A 25,559-nucleotide genomic window follows, 5' to 3' on the forward strand; every position below is an offset into this window, starting at 1 on the left:
TCTGAGAATCCGTATCATTATTTTGGCCAGCATGGCTATTAGTGTTGGTAAAGATCATTATATTAGCTAATCCTATGTAAATCATGGTACGGTATTTGTCTTGATGACCTACTGCAACAGTGAATTCCACAAGTTGACCTATACACTGTGTAAAGAGGTATGTTTAATTTTATTGGCTCTAAATTTATTTCTCTTTAATTTCAAGTGTCTCCTTATTCTAATGTTATGGGAGAAGATAAAAATAATCATATAGTCCCCATTATAGAATGTGTTACTGCTTTGTGTGGAGCTAAAACTATGCCCAATGTATGATTTATTAGGACTCAATTCTGATCTCAGCTAGATAGGCAAGTATTGTTGTGTTTCTTGTCAGACCTGCTCAGTGGCTGATTTTACATTATTCAGTACATAACAATACATGCTAGGATAGCTGAGGTCAAAATCAGGTCAAGCCACTCAACAATATGTTACAGTATACATCTGATTTCAGAAGTGGGTCAAGATACACAGCAATATGTGCCCATGTATCTGAGGTCAAAATTGGATTTTCACTTGCTAATAAATGAAATCAAGATATTTTTTTAAAAAATCCTACGAAAACACATTTTACACATTGATAACCATTAAATATTTAGTATACACCAGCAGTTACCTCATATTGGTATCTGAGAGACCATAGTTATTTTCCTGTGTTTAGAACGGGAAATAATTGTGACATCTGAAAAACTGATGGTATTATTAAATATTCACATGTCCAAAGCTGCAATCACAGCATTATCTGGGAGCTCAGCTGTGGTAACTGTAAAAAGTCAAATTCTGTTCTGTAGAGGTTTATTTACCATGCCATGCTCATCACTGTAGTATCTGAGCACTTTCCGGTAGTGCATTAAGCAATGTGACTAAGATCTTGTCGTGTGTTCTGTTCCCTTATGCTTTCCTGAGAGGAAGATGAATGTACAGTGGAGTGTTTTCTTTTGGTAGGGTGGGGTTTTTTTTATATAAATATACTTGTTGCTATCTATATAATAAGATTCCAGGATTGTCACTGTCATTTTGAAGCTATAGTGTCTGTTTAATCTGTGTGAAGCGATGGAAGCAGCTACAATCATGGTTGAGAGCTCTTTCTGTGTAGCAGTTTCAGGATTCACGGTCTGTTACTGTCAATTTTTTAAGTTCTCACCCATTTGCAGCTCTTTTTATATACAAGACTTTATGAATTACACCTGTGCGAAAGCATGGGCTTTTAACTATTAGTGTGTTTATTTTAGAGAAGGCAGGTCAAAGAAATGCGTTTTCAACTTGGAGTGGTAAGTGGTAACGTTTGTGATGGTCTTAGTTCCTCGGAGGGGCGGTGGGTGGGTACATTCCACAGTCTTGGATCACCTTTGGAGAAAGTTGTCTCCTGAACACTCAAGCTTTATTCTTATTGTTGAAAGTTCATTTGTGTCAGAGGAGCATAGTTGACTTATTAATTGTGTGCCTGATATGTTTAATGATACTGGATAAAATTTTCAAAAGTCCCAGTTTCAAAATTTTACCCCCAGCTTTGGGCCACAGTTCAGGAGAGCATTTAAGTATAGGCTTAAAGTCCATTGACTTGAAGTGCTGTCCAGAATAGTGATGTTTTCCTGAATTGGAGCACTGGAGAGGTGGGGAATCTTCAGGGTTTGTGGTATGCCTGGCTTTATTGTATGCTTCTAGCTCTTTTGTTACTTCTTTGCCAGGCCTTCCTCCATGTCTATGCTCCGTTTCACATTAGCTACAGGAAAGGCGCTTTGGCCTGTATCAAAAATTTATTTGTAAAACTCTTTGTTATGGAAGAAAAAGAGTTTACTCCATCAAGTTTGGCATCCTCCTTAGTGCACTGAAGGGACGAGTCCAGGGAGATGGAGGGCCTGCTGCTCTACACAGCTGTCACAAGATACTATCATTAAATTTTTATCCTAAATCTTGCAGTCAAGCACATCTAACTCCATCTTCTACATTCTGCTAATTTAATGTATAAAACAATCATAGTGGTGGAATTTCCAGAATTGAGGAAGGTGTCATCTGATATACTCAGCTTGCCAGTAACTCTGATTTCATCAATAAGAGATGTCTTGTACTTGCTTCAAAGGAGTTTAGGCTAATCAGATAAATAGCATCAATTAAAAAATTCCAGAACTTTGTACAATGAAGCCTGTCTTAAGTACCTGTTCTGGGGACTAATAAAAAAATCATTTGCTTAAAGGAGGTGATGTGTGTGCCATATAGGATTCTAGCTAGTAAATGGTCTGCTAGAAAAGGTGGAACAAAATTGGACTTAAAAAAGCCAAATCTATTAAGTAATAATATTATATATAAAACCTCAGTTCAAACTGTGTATACAATTTCACATGATTTTTATATACAGATAAAGTAAAATTACAGTACAAAAAAGTGCTTTATTTAAAAACTAAACTTGGTCATACAGCACAATATTTCTTTAAATCACATATTTTGTGAGAAACTAAGGACTGTTCTATAAGCATTTTAGTCAGTGTGTCTTTAATTTCTGTGAATGATCCTAACATTTCCACATTTAGTTGCTGCAGAGCAAACTTTATCAGAATGTTTGACTATTCAGAAAATCACTGACATTATTATCCTGATCAAAAGTTTTAGGGTTACATGTAGTCATTCTGTTACTTTCTTTGTTGGGCCTGTCTTGTAGTAGATGACTTCTGGGTACCCTTCTGGCTCTGTCAATCCGTTCTTCACTTCAGCAGGTGGGTATTGTAGTTTAAAGAATGCTTGATAGAGATCCTGTAGGTGTTTGTCTCTGTCTGAGGGATTGGAGCAAATGTGGTTGTATCTTAGAGCTTGGCTGTAGACAAAGGATCGTGTGATGTGGTCTGGATGAAAGCTGGATGCATGTAGATAAGTATAGCAGTCAGTAGGTTTCCGGTATAGGGTGATGTTTGTGACCATCGCTTATTAACACTGTAGTGTAACAAAGAAAGTAACAGAACGCCACTAGCCGTCACCTACAGCTCCCAACTAAAACCTATCCAGCGGATCATCAAGGATCTACAACCTATCCTGAAGGACGATCCCTCACTCTCACAGACCATAGGAGACAGTCCTCGCTTACAGACAGCCCCCCAACCTGAAGCAAATACTCACCAGCAACTACACCCCACACAACAAAAACACCAACCCAGGAATCAAACCCTGCAACAAACCCCGGTGCCAACTCTGTCCACATATCTATTCAACGGACACTATCATAGGACCTAACCACATCAGCCACACCATCAGGGGCTCATTCACCTGCAAATCTACCAATGTAATATATGCCATTATGTGCCAGCAACGCCCCTCTGCCATGTACATTGGCCAAACTGGACAGTTTCTATGCAAAAGAATAAATGGATGCAAATCTGACATCAGGAATTATAACATTCAAAAACTAGTTGGAGAACACTTCAATCTCCCTGGTCACTCAATAGCAGACCTAAAAGTGGCAATTCTTCAACAACAAAAAACTTCAAAAACAGACTCCAACATGAAACTGCAGAACTGGAATTAATTTGCAAACTGGACACCATCAAATTAGGCCTGAATAAAGACTGGGAGTGGTTGGGTCATTACAAAACCTAAACCTAATTTCTCCCATACTAATTTCCCCCTACTGTTACTCACACCTTCTTGTCAACTGTTTGAAATGGGCCACTCTCATTACCACTACAAAAGTTATTTTTCCTCCTGTGGTATCCTACAGTTAATTGAATTGTCTCGTTAGACTGACCTCACACTTGTAAGGCAACTCCTATCTTTTCATGTATTTATACCTGCTCCTGTATTTTCCACTCTATGCATCTGATGAAGTGGGTTCTAGTCCACGAAAGCTTATGCCCAAATAAATTTGTTAGTCTCTGAGGTGCTACAAGAACTCCTCGTTGTTGTATTTTTTTTTTAAGGAAATATCTGAGAGTGTAACTTTATTGATCAGTAAAGTCTGATTGTTTTTGATACCTTGTATGTTTCACTAACACAGAAGTAAAAATGGTACAGCTAGTGAGTTACGTTATCTACTTAGAGGTTAATTCTTGTACTTTTATGATGCTATTACACAGAGATTATTCTTGTCCTCTGCATTTTGAAAAGTCATAGGAAGGTCATTGATACAGGCTGCAAACCTAGCAAGTTTATTTAGAAACAACTTGTGTAGCTCTTAGTAGCAATCTTTTTTGGTTGAGATAGGTGGCTTCATGCTGAGGTAATCTGCAAAGGAAGAAGAGATCATGGTAATGAGCTCTTCTTCCCCTGCTGATTATTAGGTCCTATTCCACAGGCAACTCTCAATGCAGTCTGCAGCTGCATACAATATTTTTAAAGATAAGGCTGGATTAACTCCCCTGCCTGGTCATGGATCCACGGCCAGAGTTGGTGACCTCTAAAATATTGAAAACTTATTTTTTGAATGTATGTTGATTCCTGCCATGAAGGGAATATTCTTACCCCATCTAATTGATGCACTCCATCCTGGTTCTTAATTATTTTACCCTTCTTCGGCTGTCTTGCACTGCAAGGTGTGACAAGGAGTAATAAGACTTCAGGTGAAGCCATTTCTAATTACTGTAAAGCTTCTAATAACTTCTGCATATAGCTGTAACATGAATGCCCAAGTGTATTTTCTTAATAACATCTACTCCATATGAAACTCTCTATCATATTGGGGTTCCCCGCTGACTTCTTCTAGAATCGCATCAGCACCTTTTGATCCAGTCCCAACAGAAGACATCTAATGAAAGAAATTTTTTTGAATTGCCTCAGCACATTTGAACTAATTGTGAAAAGAGATACCTGACAAGGATTACAGGGGGAAAAAGGGCACTAGGCTCAGGTGACTTGGATTCATACATTTTCAAGCTGGCCGTACATGTTCTTGCATAACCTAAGTGTTACTTTTAATCCTTCACAACAAGTACAACTTTTCAACAAAGTGGAAGTACAGATGTTACCTCTCCTGAATTCAGTGGGAAACTCGCAAGCTTTCACTCTTTCCTGAAAAGAACATGCCACCTTTCTGTGGTCAGTTCTGTACTAGCTGGTTCCTTCTCTAGAACGTTGTTTAAGGCAGCACTAAGCTGCCTTTAACAACACAGGGAAGGACATTGTTAAACAGCTCAGGAAAAGCTACCTTTCAGATGATATTGCTTGTAACTTGTTTTACTCTTCAGCGTCTAAAAAGCTTTGAAATAAAATAGGACTTTATAAAAGAGATTTGCCCATATTTTATTATTAGTGAGCTGCATTTTTACTATTGTGATAATCTGACACATTTATAAACGTTAAGCTTATTCCTGATGGATTGTTTAATTCTGGTGGCTTGAGTAGGTTGCTATACCATGGTTAAATCTCTCTTGACACTCTGTGGTAGATTTAAGTGAATCTCTAATTTCTTTCTGGTTTGCTTCTTTTAGCAATCATAGATATAGAGAGAGCTTCTGTTTAATTTAGTGGTTTACATTCCTGAGTGTTTATACTCTTCTTTTTTAATGTTGCTGAACATATAATTATATAAGAAAAAAATCATATTAAAACTTCACAATGTATTTAAAGTGCATCATCTCATTTCTTACCTTTATTCCCTTTCATCCTCAGAGATGCATCAAGTATATGGGTGCATAGTTCTCTGCACTTTGGCAGAGGTGATAGTTCCTCCTTAACAAATGCACTATGATTTTCCTCACCAGCTATATGTGTGCGTGTCTGAGGAGATGAAGTGACACCCTCTCATGCCCACATTGAAAGATAACCAGGTAGGTAATACCAGGTGTTTACATAGCTTTGGTTTAAACTTTTTTTGTAATACCTTGTATTTTAATAGGCATTCCGTGTACAAAGTGTTCTATGGTAGAAATGTTTCATTTTAGTACCATCAACAAACAGAAATGAAAACCAAAACAAACTTCGTTTTACCCAAGAATCTTAACATTATTTTAACTATCAAAGAAAGAACATTATGTGTTGAGGACTTGTATCCCCGACATTGGGTGTACCTCATAAAAGACCCCCTATATCACAGTGCCAAAGCACAGAGGTGTAGGGCTGAGATCTTAGCTCAGAGTTTCCTTCCTTTTGTGTTTTTGTTTTCCTCCAAACCTTCATATTTATTAAGCATTTTTTTTATTTATACAAACTAGGGCCAAATTCTCTTCAACCCCACTGACTTTTCCTTTTCTGTCATTTCTTAGTTCTCTTCAGCATTCCCCTAGGTGGCACCATGACCCACAGAACAAGAACTGTATGCTTTCAGAACAAGTCGCTACTAGCTAGTGGCAGCTGTGCTAGTGATACAAACATATTCTCAATCACTTCCCACCCTCTGCATTCTTTCTCTTAATCACCAAGAGGCCACTTCTCAAATTTCTCAAACAAGCAACTTTTTTAGTTGTGAAATCAGACCTAGAGCTAATGATGGCCACCTAGGTTAGAAATGCTGGTCATCAGAACGTGGTCTTTGTACAATAAGTGACATAGCTTCATTAGAATTAAGAATCAATTAACTCAGTTTAAAAGAAAGCAATTAGGTCTCTTATGTAAAACCACAGTTTAGCCAATGTAACATTCTTACATTACCATGGGCACACAGGAAGGAGGTCACTGACTCCATAATAGAATCTGGCAAATAACAGGCCACAGATGTATCAAACTAAACCAATAAAGCATAAATGCTGACAATCTTGGCAAATTTTACAGCCTGCTTCAGGTCCTGCTGTACTAGCAAGGAACATCAGTTCCTCACTCCCAGGTCCACTCTCCAAGTCCTGTATCACAACCAATCTGACCATGCTTTCAGTACTTACCAACGTTGCTACTGCTCCTGAATCTCTCATTGAGCTGTTGATTTTCCCCAAGCCCCTTTGTACAAAACCCCATCAGTGCCCCAGTTGTGAGCTTGTTTCCAGTGTCAGGAGTGTGTGATACTCCTCCCTCCTAGACCCACCAAGAATGGGAGTCAACAAGTCCTTCACATCTCCTTAAATATGCCAGGTTAACATTGCCTGGGCTGTGCAGCAGTGCCAAAGCTTGTTTGCAACTACCATTGGAGACTGAAGTAGAAAATGGCTGCTCCACCAAAGTCCATATGCCATGACTGGCTAGCGGGCCGGACAGCCCCCATTTGGATACTGAGTATGCTTTCTCCTAGAATAGCTGCCTACCAGGATTAAGGAGTCTGATCTTCCCCAGCAATGGGCTGCTTTTTGTCTTGTCCCTACCTTTGACCTGTCCAACTAGGGGTGGCCTTACCAGGCGTTAAACTCCTGCTGGCATAGCATTCAGGGTCACTAACTCAGAAGCCTTCCCATCATGTCAAGGTGCAATCCCTGGCAAAGGACTATAAAAAATATCCCTATAATAGAAAAGTTGAGAAAATTGTTAGATAATTTTGTTCTGTGAACATTACTGAACTACTCAAAAGTGGATCTTACGTGACACCTAAAGATTGCAAATACATTAGGGGCCTGATTGTGATCCCAGTTACACTGACAGGGTAATTAAGGATAACTCTACACCATTAACCAGAACAAGAGATCAGAAATGGGTCCTAGAGGTATCTACTGTAAAAAGCCTCACCGGAATGGTATCAGTGCTCCAAAACATAACCTGAATGCAACAGAAAAGTTTCCCATGAAAGGTTGTCTGTCTTTGCCAAGTAAAAATATTATTCCAAAATGGAAGCAAGGATCCAGTAATGAAATAAATGTCAACAAGTCTCCAATCCTAAAATTGATAGCGTGTGGATTGTCATTGATTTTACCAGGGCTCCACATGGGTGCAGTTTTCTTCCTGTTGCACCATCAAGTGCATAATCAGCATGATGAAAACTCCTAAATGATAAGAACATAAGAATGTCCGCACTGGGTTAGACCAACAATCCCTCTAGCCCAGTATGCTGTCTTCTGACAGTGGCCAATGCCAGTTGCTTCAGATGGAATTAATAGGTCAGGCAATCACTGAATGATCCGTCCCCTGTCGACCATTCCCAGCATCTGGCAGATAGAGACTAGGGACACTCTGAGCATGGTGTTACATCCTTGCCTGTCCTGGCTAATAGACATTGATGGACCTATCCTCTGTGAATTTATCTAGTTCTTTTCTGAACCCTGTTATAGTTTTGGCCTTGGGAAAAGGTTGATGATTGATGACATTTCCAAAGCCTCAAAAGAATACTGAAGAGTCACCAGCTGGAAGACCTAATGAAAGAGAGAGAATAACAAAAAGGACATTTCAGTAGTATTTTCCTAAAGTCAATGTAAGTTTCCCATTAACTCAGCAAAATGGTGGTGGCTTCGTTTCCTCATTCTGTAGTCTGTTTCTTTGTACCTAGTGTTTCTGAGAGGACCAGATCAATGATGTGTAATAAGTAGTGATATTTATGTTAGTTCATATGTACAGAGTAAATAAGGAGTAACTCCATTGAAATCAACATAGTTCTCTTATCTTGTTCTATTTAACTGGTTCCTAAGGAGAATACTGGGAAGGGCATCACTGGAGTGATATCAGTGCTCAAGAACTTGGTTGCGCTTTTTGAAAAATGACAACCCAGACTCACCCCAGAGACAGCCTACTGCCTCTGTGATGTACCTAGGCATCACTTGTCATGGACAGAGAACGCTTGCTCAGCATCAAATTCAGGTCCCTTTTGTGGCAGCACATAGCTTTACCGCTCTTTTAATGGTCTTTCTCAAAGAGAGCTGATTTATATGATTGCCTAGCAAAGCAAACTCTTACCAAGTTACTTTCCCTCTCTGTTTTCATAAAACATTATTCTGTAAGTTGTAATCCATTTCCTGAAAGAGGATATTCTGCTGAAGCTAAATTTTGGTGTCACTTGGTGCCTTGGATCAGCATTCTGTTGGCACATATGCAATGCATTTCTGACCAACTTCGCTTCCAAATATTTATTGTGGTTCCAGTTTATGAAGTCAGAACAGGAACTAAGTACAGAGAGAAAGTGCAATCTCACATGTTGTCCCTTTTGGCTGCAAAAGTGCTAGTTCTGGCCGGAGAGATGGCAATATAAGTTTTTGTTTTTAACTTAATTTTTTAAAATAGAAGGTGGAATGGATAACAATGGTGGGAGCTTGTGAAGAGGACAACTAAAGAAGCTGGCTTGGCCCCATTCCACGCCTCACACTTCCATACAGAAAACTGCCATTTGGTAATAGCCAGGCAGGTGTCAAGTTGTGATTACTGCTGCTAGTTAGCTATGAATTGTGTACCCAGCTAGTCTACTCTGAAGCATCCTATTATTTTTATGTTGTCTTCCCTCCCCTTACCCCATTTTTTTTTTTACATTCGCATTAAGGTCATGTCCTTTCAGACTGTAAGATATTTTGGGCAGGAACTGCCAATTAGACATTGTACAAACATATCCTTATCCAGTGGACCCACCAACTTGTTTGAGGGGGATAAGTTCTACCTATATAAATGTTTAATAATGACGATGATGATGATAATATGAAGGACCAGCATGATGATTATTTCCAAATAAAGAGGAACTGTAGGGCTGCTCAAGGGAACAGACAAATCTAGAATGGGTTGGTTAAAGATCTCACTTTTTGACCAAGAATTTGCTGATTAGAACCTTGGTATTAGGCTGAGGTGGGTATCTAGAATTTTAGCTGCCTGTATTGGACTGTAATGGTAGCTCTCAAGTTTTTTGTAGAATTTTAATGTGAGCACTACAAAAAATAATAAACTTAATACTCCTGCTGCCTGCAACTCTTAAGTTTTCAATGTTCCCATTTCCCTTACATTATCCTGTTGTTTCTTCAATTCCACTGGTTTCCTACAAGACTGAAAATGTTACTTTTGAAGCCTAGGGTTATCAGAAGTTTGATTTCCTCTTACTTAAGGGAATTGATTCATGTGTATATTCCAGCATTAGCATTATGTTTAATCCATGATTAATGTTAACCCTTCTTTATAATAATGAATAATCTTCCCACAATTTCTTTCTCCATCATTCTTATTATCACCTTTTTTTAGGCAGTAGAGAGATCTTTACTATACAAGATATTGAATAGTTGTGCAGTGTACCGTTCTCTGGTGGAATTTTCTATTTTAAGAAATTCATACAGCTGTTTCTAGTTTTAAATCTAAGTTTAAGTCTCATTTATGTTTTTCCTTTAATGGTTTTATATTTGTTGTTTTTGTTAATATTACAATTTGCACTTATGTAGTACCTTTCAACTAAGGATACCACAGTGCACTTTGCAACGTTAATTAAGTCTCACAATATCTTTGTGAAGTAGGTACTTATCACTGCATTTATTTTAAAGATGGGTAAATGGAGCAGAAAGAGATTGAATTTTAAACTTGGGTGCTTAAAGTTATACAGTTATCAGTGGTCTAACTGGAAGTCAGTGAAAGCTGAAGGTATTTATCACATTTGAAAATCCGGTCACTTTTATTTATTTGCTTAACTTAGAATATTTTGGATTAAGATGCTTGCCTAGAGTTACACAGTGAGTATGGATACAGCGTTGTCATGGCAAAATTAAGCAAAATTCATGGAACAGTCCTGGGGGGTAAAAAGGACAAAATCAGGGTATGGTCACAGTGAGGCTGAAGCCAAAGAAGTCACGGAGGCCTATTAAAGTCACGGAATCTGTGACCTCCATGACCAAATCGTATCCTTAACAATGAGTCAGTGGCAAACCTAGAAATCCTGACTCGTAGTCCACAACTCTAACCACAAGGACACATGTGTTTGTCTTCTGTTTAGTTCACTGTTAGGAACCATGATACATGAGGATGGTGCTACATGAATAAATAAATAATAATAATCCTCTGTGGCATTTGAACATCTGGCATACTTGAGTCTAGAGAAGTGCATACACAAATTACCAAAGCTAAAACTAAATTCAGTTAAATCTGTGTAGAACCTGAAAATAGAAATTCAAAATATAAATATTTAAATCCACTTGAAGCCTGATTTATCAATTTTGGCTGGGTTGAAGGCAGTATAGGGCCACAAGTGCTGTTTAATGCCTGTGAAAATGGCACAGAGTAAATGCAATTTAACAAAGTTTTGCAGCTGAGTATTCCCATATGTAAAATGTTTCCTTAATCAATATTTAAATTATAAAGCCACAATGTTTCTTAATCCCTGGGGCTATGGTACCATGCTGGTAAGCGGGGCTTCAGGGATGTGAAGGCTGTACAGAATTTTCCTATATGCTGCTCCTTTCATCCTTTGGTGCTACTTAATATTGCAGCACCATCCATCTTGAGCTGACAGAAGCAGTCATAGACACCTACAGATGTGTTAAGCCAAAGGCCTTCTTAAAGAAGCTGAATCTTCCTCGTTTGTTACCTGCTGCTTGCCTGGGGTTGTTTTCTGTTTATTTTGTGGAAAAGCCTACTTTAGTTTTGATAATATAACATATTGTATTTTAATTTTAATTTTTTTTTTTGCCTGTAATTGCCAGTTACCAGAGGCAGGCAGTAATTTTCTGTGCAGTTTTGAGAACAAAGGAATAAACAAATAGTTGCTAAGTACTGTTGTGTTTTCATTTGCATTCTTCCCCAGATCCAAATTGTAAGCCCGCAAAACCACAATTTTCAGCCAAATTACAAGCACAACAAAGCACTGATTCGTTAATTTCCCTTTTTAATTGCACTCCATACAGGAGTGCATCTATCCTTTTTGGAATCATGTTTATTTACAATGCCAGGAAAATTACTAATAAATCTAATTTTATGCACATTACTAATACAAACGGGTTGTCCTGCTCCATTCGAAGTAATGGCAACATTTCCTTTGTTTTCAGTGATGAAGGATCAGATCCATTCGTTTTTCTGTTCCCTTACTTGAGGGTAATGCTTTAATTATTCATCTGAGCCAGTCCTAACACCTTTGTTAAAACAGAACCTGCTCGCCAGTAGTTGTTTAACCTCCACCATGCTTGTGTTTGACTAAGAGAATCAATATTTAGGACTAGAAATGCGTATACTGAGGGACAAATGCTACTTGCCTTGGTCATGTGAGTAGTTCCATTTACTTCAGTAATAGATGTCGGAAGGACTGCAGAAGTGGGGAAGCCAAACCCCTCCCCCACAGACCTGATGCTGCCAAAACACTTGCCTCCTCCCCACAACCGGCCTGACCCTCTCCTGCCCTGTTCCCCGCCCCTGCCCCATTCCTTCATGTCCCTTCCATGTTAGTGAGCCCTCAGCCCATCACACTTCCCCGACCTGGCTGGTCTCTGGCTCTGAGAGGAACCACTGCTGCAATTTTGGCAGCTGGCAGGTGACGATTCAGCTGGTGGCATGTGGGATGATGCAGAGCAGGACCCACCTGGCACATGGCATGATCCAGGGTGGGCTGTGGTGCCAGCCAGCCAAGCAAGGCCACAGCACTCTTCCTTCCAGCCAAATTTTAAGAAGTGGGGGAGGGCATGGCCCTTTGGGTCCTGCCACTCCTCTCTAGTGCCTATGACTTCAGTCTGTGAGTATGGTAAAAAGGATGTAGGCCTCAGTCTTTCTGTATAATGAGATCAACAGAAGATCTTCAGTGGCCAACAGACAAAATATATAGAACTAACCCTTTCTTTCTTCACTGAAGAAGATATAATTTTCAAAACGCATCCCTATCAAGAAACACGCTAAACTGAAAAATGCTTTACATTAACTGGGACTGCAGTTTAGCTGGCCTGGTTTAATTACTCAAAGAGTTATTAAACTAAGATGCCCAGTATAGTATTTCTTTTCTTTTTAAATGTTTATGATTAATAAATAAAATTATAACTAGAAAATTAGCTATTGATCAACAACACTTAACTCCATTGGTGACAAAATATACCTCACGAGTAAGGACCCGATTCTGTCACGGAGGTAACTCATGAATAAGGTTAAGATTTTGTCACAGGAATTTTAGTAAAAGTCATGGACAGGTCGTGGGTAATAAACAAAAATTCATGGAAGCCTGTAACCTGTCCTTGACTTTAACTAAAAATACCATGGGAGGGGGACGGGGGTGGACTAACAGTCGGAGATGACTGCTGACTGATGCCCTGGCCCCACTGCTCCTCCTAAAGGATTGACCCAGTCTGGCCGCTGCTCTGTCGGCCGGTCCTGTGATGGCAGCCACTACTCTTGCTCCGGCCCCGGCGACCGCTGCTCCGGCCCCGGCAACCGATCAGCCAAACCCCTGGGGCTGAGGGGGCCCCTGGGGCTGACTCGGCCCCAGCCGTTACTCCGGCCCTGGCCCCAGCTGCTGCTCCTGGGGAGGGGACTGACAGCTGCTCCACTGCCGCAGCTGTGGCAGGCTGAAGCCGAAGAAGTCATGGAGATCCTTAGAAGTCATGGAATCTGTGACCACCTTGACAGAATTGGATTCTTACTTATGAGGGTCATTTAGGGCCTGATTTTCCTCTCAATTACACCAGTGTAAAATGCCAGAAAGGAAAGATGAATATGTACAGGTATATAGTATAACAATAACAACACAAATATCAGTAATCTGTTAGTGATGATAGTATATTGATCTTTCCATATGGTTCAAGTGTTCCTTTGTATTATGGCAATGTAAGAGACATAGAGATTATATTTACTTCTTCCAACAGTACCAGAAAGTCATGCACATTTGGTTTGAAAATACTTATCTAAAAGGGAGAGAGAGAGAGAGTAGAGGTGCTGTGTTCCTCCGTGCAGTAGAGGGTATCTGTCTGGCTGCCTTTCCCCATCTCAGTCTGGTCATGTTATCCTGGACTAGGAACTAAATCAAGGAGACTGAATCTGTTGTTGGGCATGTCACTTAACATCTCCGTGCCTCAGTGGTGAAAGAGGGGTAATCATATTTGCTCTCCTTTGTAAAATATGTTGAGATCCTTGCAAGAAGAGTGCTGATGAAGGCCAAAATGATACAACTCAGAAGCATTTAGCTCATAACAGCCTGCCCTGTGGTTTCCCTCCAGTGTACTCTGGGTGGGTGGGTTGCTTTTTGTTAGAATCAGCTGGTTGAGCCACCCATATCTGACATGCATATATTCCCAGCTATCAGACTGACCATCAAGTGAGTATTGTGAGGTTCTGACATGGGGTAAGACAACCTAACATCTGTGCCTACTGCTTACCACTGCACACGCTGAGCTGGCATCCTTTTTAAACCTCTTCTGCTGTTCTCTTCTTCAGAATCAAAGGTGCCTTTACCCGGACTCTTTCTTCATGTGCATCTGCAAGAATGGGAAAAAAGGAATATCCTGGAGAAATACCAGGAACCCCAACCTGTGTTGAGGCAGGAAAACAACTGGGTTCCATTTGATGACCTGACCCTCCTTGAAGGAGAAGAGCTGCTATTATGCATGTTTGGAATTCTGGACAACAAAACAAAAGTTTCAGGGTCATATTCTGACGCAGGACATACACATGTGGGTCCTGTTGACTTTGATAGGAGCCAGACTCGTGGTCTTATAAATATAACAGAAAACAAGCCAGAACAGTGCCTCCTAAACATACCCAAAAGGGGAATTAATATGGAGCTGTTCCTCCCAACTATGTATAACCCAAAGCCAACTAACAACACCCTCCTGAAATGGCAGCTATGTATTCCGAGCTATGTATTTTGAGGCTATGGGACTGCCTCAAAACCAAAGTGTTCTGTGTTTTTTAGTTACAAGTTCAACTAAGTGATCCATAAAAAGCAAAGCATTGAAATACATTGAGCTTAGCAACCAAACCGCAGAACATGCCTGGAAGCAACAAAAAGGGTTTTATTACTGCTCTCTTTTTTTTCTTTTTCTTTCTACCTGTTATCTCCTTAGCGTGCATCTGTGATGGGCGATGTGACAATGAATCCTCACTTAAATGTTAACGAATGAATACTAAGCTAAATTATTAATAGCTAAAGTGTCATTACAGTCACCTTCTACAGCATGACCTGTGCTGCTCCTCATTGGCTTTGTCTCTTTGCTTATCCGTTCTGTGGCACTAAGTAGTGCTGAGACTGACGAAGGAGGCTAAGAAGAGATGATTGTCCCTGTAAGGAATGAGGTAATGAGTTCTTTGGGTACATATGCTACAAACAAGCAGTGAGAAGCGATACTGCTTCTGTCTTTTCTGCCCCTACCTCTCTTCCGTTTCACATGCTGCATATTCAGGTATTTAAAGGATTTTTCCTCCCCCCCCCCCCAAGTAGTTTATTAGCAATCACTCTTTGTATTTTCCATTTGTTAAGCGTTTGTCTATTCCATTGGTGGAATTTCTTTACACTTTAAAATGTGGAGATGGTGAGAGTCAAACTTCTCCAACCAAATCTCCTACCCACAAAAGATGAGAAGCATCAGTTTCCTTACATAAAGACTCATGATGAAGAGGAAAGCAGATTGTCTCTCCAAAGAAGAACAGGGAGGAAGACAAGATACACGGCAGCAACCACAAAAATTCTCTGGAAGGCCTTCCTCACATACACTATATTGCTGCATCTGGGGTGAGTGTTGGAGTAGAGGAAGGACAAGAAACAGTTGCTCCATCTACTATCCTTTTCTAGAGACTTGACAGATCTCTGTTTGGAAATCTGTATAGGAGTTAATGTTGGTCTAACCAATATTAATGCTCCTTCCAGGCCTTTTTCCCCATTGTGCAGGGTGATGAGGGGTATAATAGGTAATATAGCAGCCAGGGCTGAAGGGGTTCCAAGAGCCAAGGAGAGGGGCTGACTCTCCCTTGTAGAGACCCCAGATCCATGGGATAGGGTCTTAAACTCCTTGCAAATTCAGAAAGTCTGCAAAGTATCAGTCATAACATCTGCAAGGCAGAAAGTCCTACCCAATGAAAGGAGCATTCCTTGGGAGCTCCACCATTTCACTCTCAAGGGGTTTGACAAGCCTTTTTACCCCTCCTGTGAGTTTTTCCAAAGGAGGAGTATTTGACTTCTAAACTTTAAGAAAAGAGCTCAGAGAGAGTTAAGAACAAACTATGGTGAATTTTCTTTAGACTAAAGCAACAGAGGGTCCTGTGGCACCTTTAAGACTAACAGAAGTATTGGGAGCATAAGCTTTCGTGAGTAAGAACCTCACTTCTTCAGATGTCAGGGCCCCATTGTGATAGCTGTACATATAGGTTGAGACTGACTAGGTGATTTTCAAAATTGATTAAGTGATTTAGCTACTAAACTACAATTAATTTCAATGACATTTATGTGGTTAAATTTCCTAGTCAGTTTTGAAAATCACAGTCACTTATAGTAAAGAGGAGTCCCTGCCCAGAAGAGCTTACAATCCAGACAGGCAAAGGAAATAGCATAATGCCAGTTCTACAAGCAGGAACTGAAGCACAGAGTGATTAAATCACTTGGCCAAGGTCACATAGGAAGTCTGTGGCAGAGCTGGGAACTGAACTGAGATCTCGAGTCCAATCCAGAGTTTTAACCTTCTTTAAACCTACATACAGATGGTTTAAACATCTTTCCTCTTTAGCCTTTTGTGTGCAAATGTATTTGAAGTAGTCAAGATGCTACCATTATAATTATTAAATCTGGTCTCCAGTTGTTTATTGTTAGAAGTAGGCAAATAATCAGTTTGCTGTAAAATGTGTCCATGGGAGAGAATCTCGTGCACCACAGGCTTGTGGTTTGATTTAAAAAAAAAAGTCAGAACTTTATTTCAGGGCTTTGGAGCTGTGCTCCGGCTCCACTCCAGCTCCAGGCAAAAACCTGCAGCTCCACTGCTCTGGAGCTGCTCCACACTCCAGCTCCGGGCTCCGCTCCAAAGCCCTGCTTTATTTAGGATTTCCCACTATCCATTAGTACTATGTGGGTACTGAGATGATTCAGAAATATGGGGGCTATATTGTTTCAGTACATTCTGCCTATGAGCGAACAAGCAGCTGGGTTATATAGATTTATTCATATGGATTAAAAGCCCATGGTGATGTTATATTAGAGATACAGAGCCTGATTTTCCCCTCACATTTATGAAACTCAAATGTTCTCAGAGTAGTTACTCCTGATTTGTAGTCTTGTAAGTGAAAGGAGAAGCAGGTCCGTAAAAGGTTGTTGTTCAAGTAAAGCTATGTTGTCTCTAACAATCATCTTCTGTTTCTTCTTTGGGATTGTTGGAATACTCAGATACAATACAAAAGCCATAACAGTATCCTCTGGCTTTTCTGAAGTGAAGCTCTCAAATAATATTCTGTAAGACACCAGCCTGCTAGCAGTCAAGATATATTGTCAAAATATGAACACTGTACCTTTTTAGACAATTTTCTTCTGCTAGTCTACTGAGAAATTGACTCTGTAGAGTGAATTATCATCCGAAGAAATTCGGAGCGGCTGTATGTCATCTGAACATATCTGAGAAGAATCCAGCAAAAGGATTATTGCCATTTTTGCAGAAAGCGGTTAGTGAAAATTATTGATTACATTCCGAGATCCATTCAACTTTATCACAAGATATAGTGCTTGTTAAAAAGACATTGTCAAGTTTTTTATAGCTTTCATTTTTTTCTTTTAACCTCCCATTTTGAAGCTACCAAATACAATTTCTGTCACTTCTAATTTTGTCCTTTGTCATTTGACAACCACAGATTCTTCCATCTTTTAAATACAGCTGGCTTTTTTTAGCCTGGCTTTTTTTTTTTTTTTTTTTTTTTATGTGCTACTTTTGTTCATACCTGTCATCAATGTTGCCAGCATAACCTAGGAATGGATTGTTTTGCTTAACTCATTGCCTACCACATGTTCCTACTGATGTCTTGCTGAGATGACCCTTTCTTAAATTTATTTTTTTTAAATGCCATCTGTCTAGACAGACATCTGTTCTGCAACTACCTCCACTCTGTCACAGATCTTTTACCCCAAAGTGGGTTTGAAAAGTAATAAAGATCATTACAGTAAAGGATAAAAGACAGGAAGACACCGTTTTGAAATACAATAAACACCAATGGGGAAAAAGCCATACCTTGTAGTAGTCAAGCAACCTGGGCAGGATTTATGCTGGTCACCTAGAGTTGGAAGACTTTATATTCAGTTACCAATCTGAGCTACTTGGCCTCCTATCCATGACTGCTCTACATGTACTTTGAGATCTTCCTATCAGGTTCTAAAGAATAATGATCCAAAAGTCTTTGTCGTTCAGGAAATTAATGGAAAGAAATTTGCCATGAAACACTATTGTTCATTCATTTAACTAAGAGCCAAAGGTGTAGCTAGCAATTTGAACATTGGTTAAATCATTGTTCTCATACCTTCCTCTAAATGTTATCAACATACTCTTCCAAGATGGACATGCCATTTGCTGTCATTTACATCTGTACTACTGCATATGCCCCAATATAATTAATAATATTACAGTTGCCATTAGTTATCGAATAGTATGTTAATAAAAGACAAGAAGAACAAGAAAAATCTGCCAGTCACTAGAAGAAATGTTGCCAATAGAAAATTTCAAAATTGTTTACCCAAGTACATATAGTTTATGCCTGCTTGGGTTTGTGTTACAAACTCTATAAAAACTGTGTGTAGAATATTGTATGAAATACTTCTGAAGTCCACTGATGGTATCTGAGTCAGTTTTCAGTTGAAGTTAACTGTCAATCGTATTTTGCGTCAAGAATCCACTAGTAAAGCAGAATAATATAGTTTAGTAAAGTAAAAAAATAATAATAGTAAAGCTGAAAATATGAATCCTCTTCAGACCTGTACATTTCTCTCTCTTTTAAGGAATTTGGCAAAATTCAGGTAAAAAAGCTGCCTGTAAGAAGAAAACTACAATAACATAGCCGCTTTCAAATTCTCAATGCCATCCAATCAACACCCTCATCCCTTCACCCTACTTGCTATTTTCTGTCCCGGAAGCAGTATGATAATGAACTGGATATAATGTAGCTTGAAAGTTCAAAATATCAAAGAAATGGGGCAAACCTTGTTCCTGTTTTGTAACAAATTCCACATGTTCTAATTAGGAAGAATGATTGATTTTTGTATACCACAAAAGGTAGGTCTTGTTCTGGAACAAAACCAGGATGTCCATTCAGGTCAATAATTATTCTAATGCTCAACTCTTCTAGTCGGCTATTTGTGAATTAATCACATCCTCCAAGAGTCTTACAGTGAACTGAATGAAAAGCATATAAATTACCTGATTCTCTCTGATTACATCTGGATAAGCTCCATAATATGACACTAGGAAAACAGGGATGAGGGGAAAAGGTACTTTTTAGAAATACCATTGAACAACTAGATATTATGGTTATAAAATGGACTTTTTCCTGAGAGTCCCTCTGAGTTTTTACAGAAAGTGCCGTAGATTGTATGTGTGCATGAGAGACAGCTCTTCAGATCCCCCCTGCTATGCAGCCTATTTTATTCTAGAGGGTTCCTCCAATAATATTGCTGTTAAACTCTAAATGAGTGCATCATATAATACTTTTAAAACTGTAGTTCATCAGTCTGTATCCAGACTCTTTCCCTGCTCCAGGATTCTCTGAGGTAATTAGGCCTCACTTCTGAGAGGTGCTGATCACTTCCTGCAAGGTGCTGGATACTCTCACCTCTTATTGACATCAATAGGAGCTGAGATTGCTCAGGACCTTGCAGGATCTGGCCTTCAATTACTTTCTATTGTGACAAAATAGTCTATCTTCAGTATTTCTGTGCATCTTTATTGTATCAGATTCACCCCCACTGGATAAAATTCAGAATTTGAACATTTACACCAACAAAAATGTTAAGATCAGAAATAGTAGAGAGGCTTTGCACCGGCCCTTCGCATCCAGGTGAACTTCAGACCAAGACTAGGATCTGTAAATCTGTCTGCTGAATTTGGACACCCGATTCTCATTAATTTTAATGGGAACTGAGCATCCAAATCCCCTAGGCATTTTGGAAAATCTCATTTGAAATGAGCAAGATACATGTTTATAATTATTCTCTCTTTTTCTGCATACATATGATAGAGATGGTTGTACCCCAAAATTGCTACATTAATCAAACCAGACAGTATATGTGCCAGATTCTGCACTGACTTATGCCTGAGGCAATCCCACTGAAGTCAAGCAAAGCACAGCATTAAACAATTGTAAAACATCAATCAGGATTTTATTTGCAGGGATTCCCTATTTAAAGAATTGGGTTCAAGAGACTCCCCGTCTCTTCATTAGGCATGGTGCTTCTGTCCTTTGACACATTTAATGTATGGTGTGGTCATGTGTCTGTGCAGTGACAGATTGATTACTACTGCTAAAAGTGGACATCATACAAAGAGAGACGGAGGGGTTGCTGTCAGCTGGTACTTTATCAACAAGCTCTTGGCTGGAAATTCCCTGGTGTCTTGGGTGTCTAAGAAATCATCACTATGTTGTCTAAAGAACTACACATACCTCTGGGAAAAAATATGGCGACAACTTCTGCACACTAAGAACTGGAAGAGAAAATGATGTTTTGTACTTGCTGATTCTCCACTAAATTAGAGATTATATATTGAAGAAGATTAGGAGGCAAAATGCTTTTGCGATGGTTTGTTCAGTGTAAAATTGTTACAAAAATTCAATAATAGAACCGTGAGATTGGCGGACATGCCTGATGTGGATTTTTTCCTTTGGTTTAGACAGTTTTCTGTTAGACCCATGTCTGGTTTTTTTTACACAGAAGTGAAAGTTTAAACTGCCATGTCAGTAGTGATGTGCAGTATAGTTGTATCCATGTCAGCCTCAGGATATTAGAGAGAAAAGGTGGGTGAGGTAATATCTTTTATTGAACCACCAATTTCTGTTGGTGAAAGAGACAAGCTTTCAAGCCACACACAGCTCTTCCTCAGATCTGGGAAAGAAACTCCCAGCATCACAGCAAAATGCAAGGTGGAACAGATTGTTTAGCATAAGTAGTGAGCACATATTGTAAAGGAACCATTCAAGGTAGAGTGGCCCGTTAACACCTCTGCAGTCATAGGACAAAAAGGGGGGGTTAGTAGGTTACAGATTGTTGTAATAAGCCATAAATCTAGTGCCTCCGTTCTCAAATATCCCAGGAGTACCTGCTTCAATACAGAAATAAACCCCCCTCTGACCGTACACCCTAGTTGTCACCTACCACCCCACGCTGGAAACCATATGAGGTATTATCAAGCAACTAAAATCCATATTCAATGAGGACCCCTATCATGGAAGAAATCTTTTCTGAACCCTCCGTCTGGCCTTCAAACAACTCCCCAACCTCTCCAAGCTCATTGTCCTCCCCACAGACCAGGACACACCAACTCAGAACGGCGCCAGGCCCTGCCAGACAACAGATGCAAAACCTGAAGACATATCTCCACTGCTACAATGATCAACATCCCCACAACACACCTTTCAAGATCCCTGGATCCTACGCATGCGTATCACAACAGGCAAGTACCTCATACCTCATCCAGTGCAGTAAATACCGCATTAACAATGATGTGGGTGAAACCAGACAATCACTACGCTGTCTAATGAACTCACACAGGAAAATGATAAAAAGACAAAAACACCCTGTGGGGGAACACTTTTCACAAAGCAGTCATTCTATATCTGATCTATCAGTCCTCATCCCCAAAGGAAATCTGCACAACACTTCCAAAAGACGAGCCTGGACTTAAATTTATTACTTTGCTAGACACCAAAAATCATGGACTGAACAGAGACACTGGATTTATGGCTTATTATAACAATCTGTAACCCACTAATCCCCTCTCTTTTTGTCCTATGACTGCAGATGTTTTAATGGGCCACTCTACCTTTAATGGTGCCTTTACAATGTTTGCTCACTATTTATGCTAAACAATCTATTCCACCTTGCATTTTGCTGTGATGCTGGGAGTTCCTTTCCCAGATCTGAGGAAGAGCTCTATGTGGCTCGAAAGCTTGTCTCTCTCGCCAATAGAAGTTGGTCTAATAAAAGATATTACCTTACCCACCTTCTCTCTCTGATGTACATAGTATGAAGCATTAATGAAAGCTACAGCTAAAACAATAAGATAACCAAACAGGAGGGAAGAGCCAGGAATTCTCAAAACCAAGGTGTTTTACAAATACCTATCAAGGATGGCCTAGATCAGTGGTTCTCAAACTAGGGCCGCCGCTTGTTCAGGGAAAGCCTCTGGCAGGCCGGGCCGGTTTCTTTACCTGCCGCGTCTGCAGGTTCGGCCGATCGCGGCTCCATTGGCTGCGGTTCGCCGCTCCAGGCCAATGGGGGCTGCAGGAAGGGCGGCCCTAGTTTGAGAATCACTGGTCTAGATAATACTTAGTCCTGAAATGAGTGCGGGGGACTCGACTAGATGACCTCTCAAGGTCCCTTCAAGTCTTACAATTCTAGGATTCTATTCCTGTTATTTTACAATAACTGAAGATTTAAAAAAAATATTTAAAACACTGGGGGGAAAGTTCTACTTTATTTGCTTGTTTCATTCATTACAGCAGTAGCAGCTTCTGCTGCTTCTCTAGCTGAGTGCAAACTTACTGTTTCAGAGATTTGTTTAGAAAATTAAAAGAAATGATAGGCTAGACCAGGGGTTGGCAACGTTCGGCACGCGGCTTGCCAGGGTAAGCACATTGCTCGCCAGCGCTGCTTCTCGCCGCCCCCATTGGCCCGGGACGGCGAACCGCGGCCAGTGGGGGCCACGATCGGCCGAACCTGCCGCGTCAGCAGGTAAATAAAACTGGCCCGGCCCGCCAGGGTGCTTACACTGGCGAGCCGCGTGCCGAATGTTGACGACCCCTGGGCTAGACTTTATTTATATTGTGATTCCCAAGGAAAGCTGTATCAGAGGGTTCTTTAGTTTTTTCCCACTAGCTCAATAACTATTTTTGTTTTCTTAATTTCTGAACAAAACTTGCATAGCAATCATTCCATAATATAGTTTAACTGATTGGTCAGCGCAGAGCACAGACTATGCTACTTTTGCTTTATATTTATATGGCACCCTTCATCTGAGGATTTCAAGGTGCTTTAGAGATGTTAATTTATGAGGTAGGTGTTACAAGTTCTTTACAACAAGGAGTACCTGTGGCACCTTAGAGACTAACAAATTTATTTGGGCATAAGCTTTCGTGGGCTAAAACCCAGTTCATCACTTTACAAACATCCCTGCGAAGTAGGTATGTATATGTGTTTTCATTTTAGAGGTGGGGAAACTGAGGCAAAGAAAGTTTAAGTGAGTTTCTGAGAGTCACACAGCAAGTCAGTGACGGCCACTTTAGAATCCAGTGGTTCTGACTCTCAAATTCTTGCTAGAGCCACTGGCCACGCTCCATTTTGGCCAATATAGCATTTGATATTGATGGGTACAATATATATTTCTTCAAACGTATGACAACAAATGCAGCATTTCATGACAAATGCTGGATGCATATTCATTCAGGATTTGCCATTCTTTGAATGATTATAGATTCTTTATGCAATGACTCTCCAAGTTGCATGATAATTATGGATGAGCCCAAGTGACAAAGCTTGAGGGCATCCATGTTTAGGATTTTGATTTTTTTCCTCTCTCTTCCCTTCTGTTCTCATGTTTGCGCTCATCACTGTAGAATATGACGTGTGTGTGTGTGTGTGTGTGAAAATATATAAAGACAATAATCTCCCTTTCTTGCTTTCCATCAGGTAAGTGAAAAATGCTTGAATGGAATAAAGAGTTGGTGAGTGTGTGAGGAGAATTTATGGTGGGAAAGTTAGGTCAAAGAAATAAGTTTTGCATTTAGTTTTGCAAATGGGGAGTGTAATGGTCAGTTTTAATTGTTCTGGCAGTGAGTTCCATAGCCTAGGTCCTGCTTATGTGAAAGTCCTGTTCTCTGTGCTCATGAATTGCCTTTTGTTGGCTGGCAGTTTCATTTTTCATAGTTGCAGTCTGGAGGCCAGAAATGTATCCCTGTGCCTAGATCTTGGACTGATGGGAGGGTGGGTGGGCAAGCTTCTGGACAGTTTCTTATATAAGTGAATGTTCTATGCTGCCCTGGCTATTTGGCCATCTAATTACATTGAGGAATCCGAAAAGACTTGCATGCTATAAACAATCATGAGAATGAACTCAGATATCCCCTGGCTCATTAGCGCGGTACGGGCCAGAAGCAATATGTAAAATGGGTATAACGCTTTTTACCTCACATTGGTTGTGACACTACATTTTATTGTGCTCACGTGGGAGATAATGTATGTCCAAATATCTCCTGTGTTCAGCAAAACAATTCAGTACCGACCTTTTTTCTCTCTCTCTCCAGTTTTTCCACCGTGTATTCTGCACATTAGGTTCTTTGTTTTGTTTTTTGCTTTGCAAAGGGTGAAATGCACAATTCCTTTGGAGATATTTGTAAAATGTTCACAGATCTAAAATGAAGCACGGGTCTTTTACTGGCATTCATATTTACTACAATGTGAACTGCTGCATTATCTATAGAAAGTGCCTCCGTACATCAGAGAAACAACAAGACCTTCAGCAGAGTGTTGTATTGAACATTTAATAGATATTAAGAAAAGTAATGCTAGCACTTCTGCCACATTGCCTGTCGTTAAATAATAAATCATCTCACTGTGACTGTCTAATGGGATGTGCAACAATGCTGATGGTGGCAGTCTATGCCAGCACTCAAGTGGATGTGTACAAAACCTATAGCAGAAATGGCTCTTAGCAGTGCTCAGCAGGAAGCTATTGGGTCAGGACTGAGTCACTAAACTCAATAAAACAAAGACAAGAAATTAGAATTGAACTGGGAAATGATAATTATCTGTCCGTCGAGGTTCTTATATAGCCCCTGTCACCTTAGGATCTGAACAGCACATGAACATTAATGAACTTTATCCTCAACACCCCACTTTAAGGACACGTTATCCCCATTTTACAGAGAAAGAGCCACAGAAAGAGAAGTGGCCTAATTTTCAGAAGTGCTGAGTACCTGCCACTGAACTCAAAAGAGCAGTGGATGCTCCGCAACTTTGGAAAATCAGGTCATAGGTGACTTGTCCAAGGTTAGATAGAGGTCTGTGATAGAGCTGGAAATGGAATCCCACTTCAATGCTTAGTCACACAATACTATCCTTTCATTATTTCCCCCCTCCCCCCACAAGAAACGAGAAACAGCCAAGAAAAAGCAAAATAAGATAAATCCACCTTGCATTATCCATGAATGATGCCAGCCTGGGATTCTGGGAGACTCCTATGGTTCCAGAGGTGGCTGTGTTCTACTGAGAATGGCCTGTTGCTGATCCTGGAGAATCCAGTCCCAGGAACTGAGAGTAAAAGCAACACACCCAGATGATGGCTACTTCATGTGCAGGCATGAACAGAAGAGGCTACCTGAATCTCCTGCCGCCATCTAGTGCACTCTTTTGAGGCCAACCAATTTTGTATAAAACGGAGCAGTGCAGACAAATCTCATTAAGCAAAGATGGTGTAACCAGTTACAATTAAACATAGCATCTGTGACCCAAATTGCTTTACGGGGGAACTGCGAACAATAGAATTGCTTAAAAAAAAAAACCTGTTCAAAGTTGATAGACTCTTCTGAAAACAAGTAAAAGACGCTTTGAGGAGTCCCGCAGTAAAAAGCCATGGAACTAAACGCGATTGCTC

At 40.1% G+C, this 25,559-nt stretch overlaps 1 protein-coding gene across 1 annotated transcript in view; it reads left to right on the forward strand.

The window, feature by feature from the left end:
* Window positions 1-25,559, forward strand: part of MAMLD1 (mastermind like domain containing 1) — a 338,436-nt gene that overhangs the window by 1,212 nt on the left and 311,665 nt on the right. The window lies entirely within an intron of this gene.

Source organism: Trachemys scripta, chromosome 9 (assembly GCF_013100865.1).
Source record: "Trachemys scripta elegans isolate TJP31775 chromosome 9, CAS_Tse_1.0, whole genome shotgun sequence".
Lineage (NCBI taxonomy): Eukaryota > Metazoa > Chordata > Testudines > Emydidae > Trachemys > Trachemys scripta.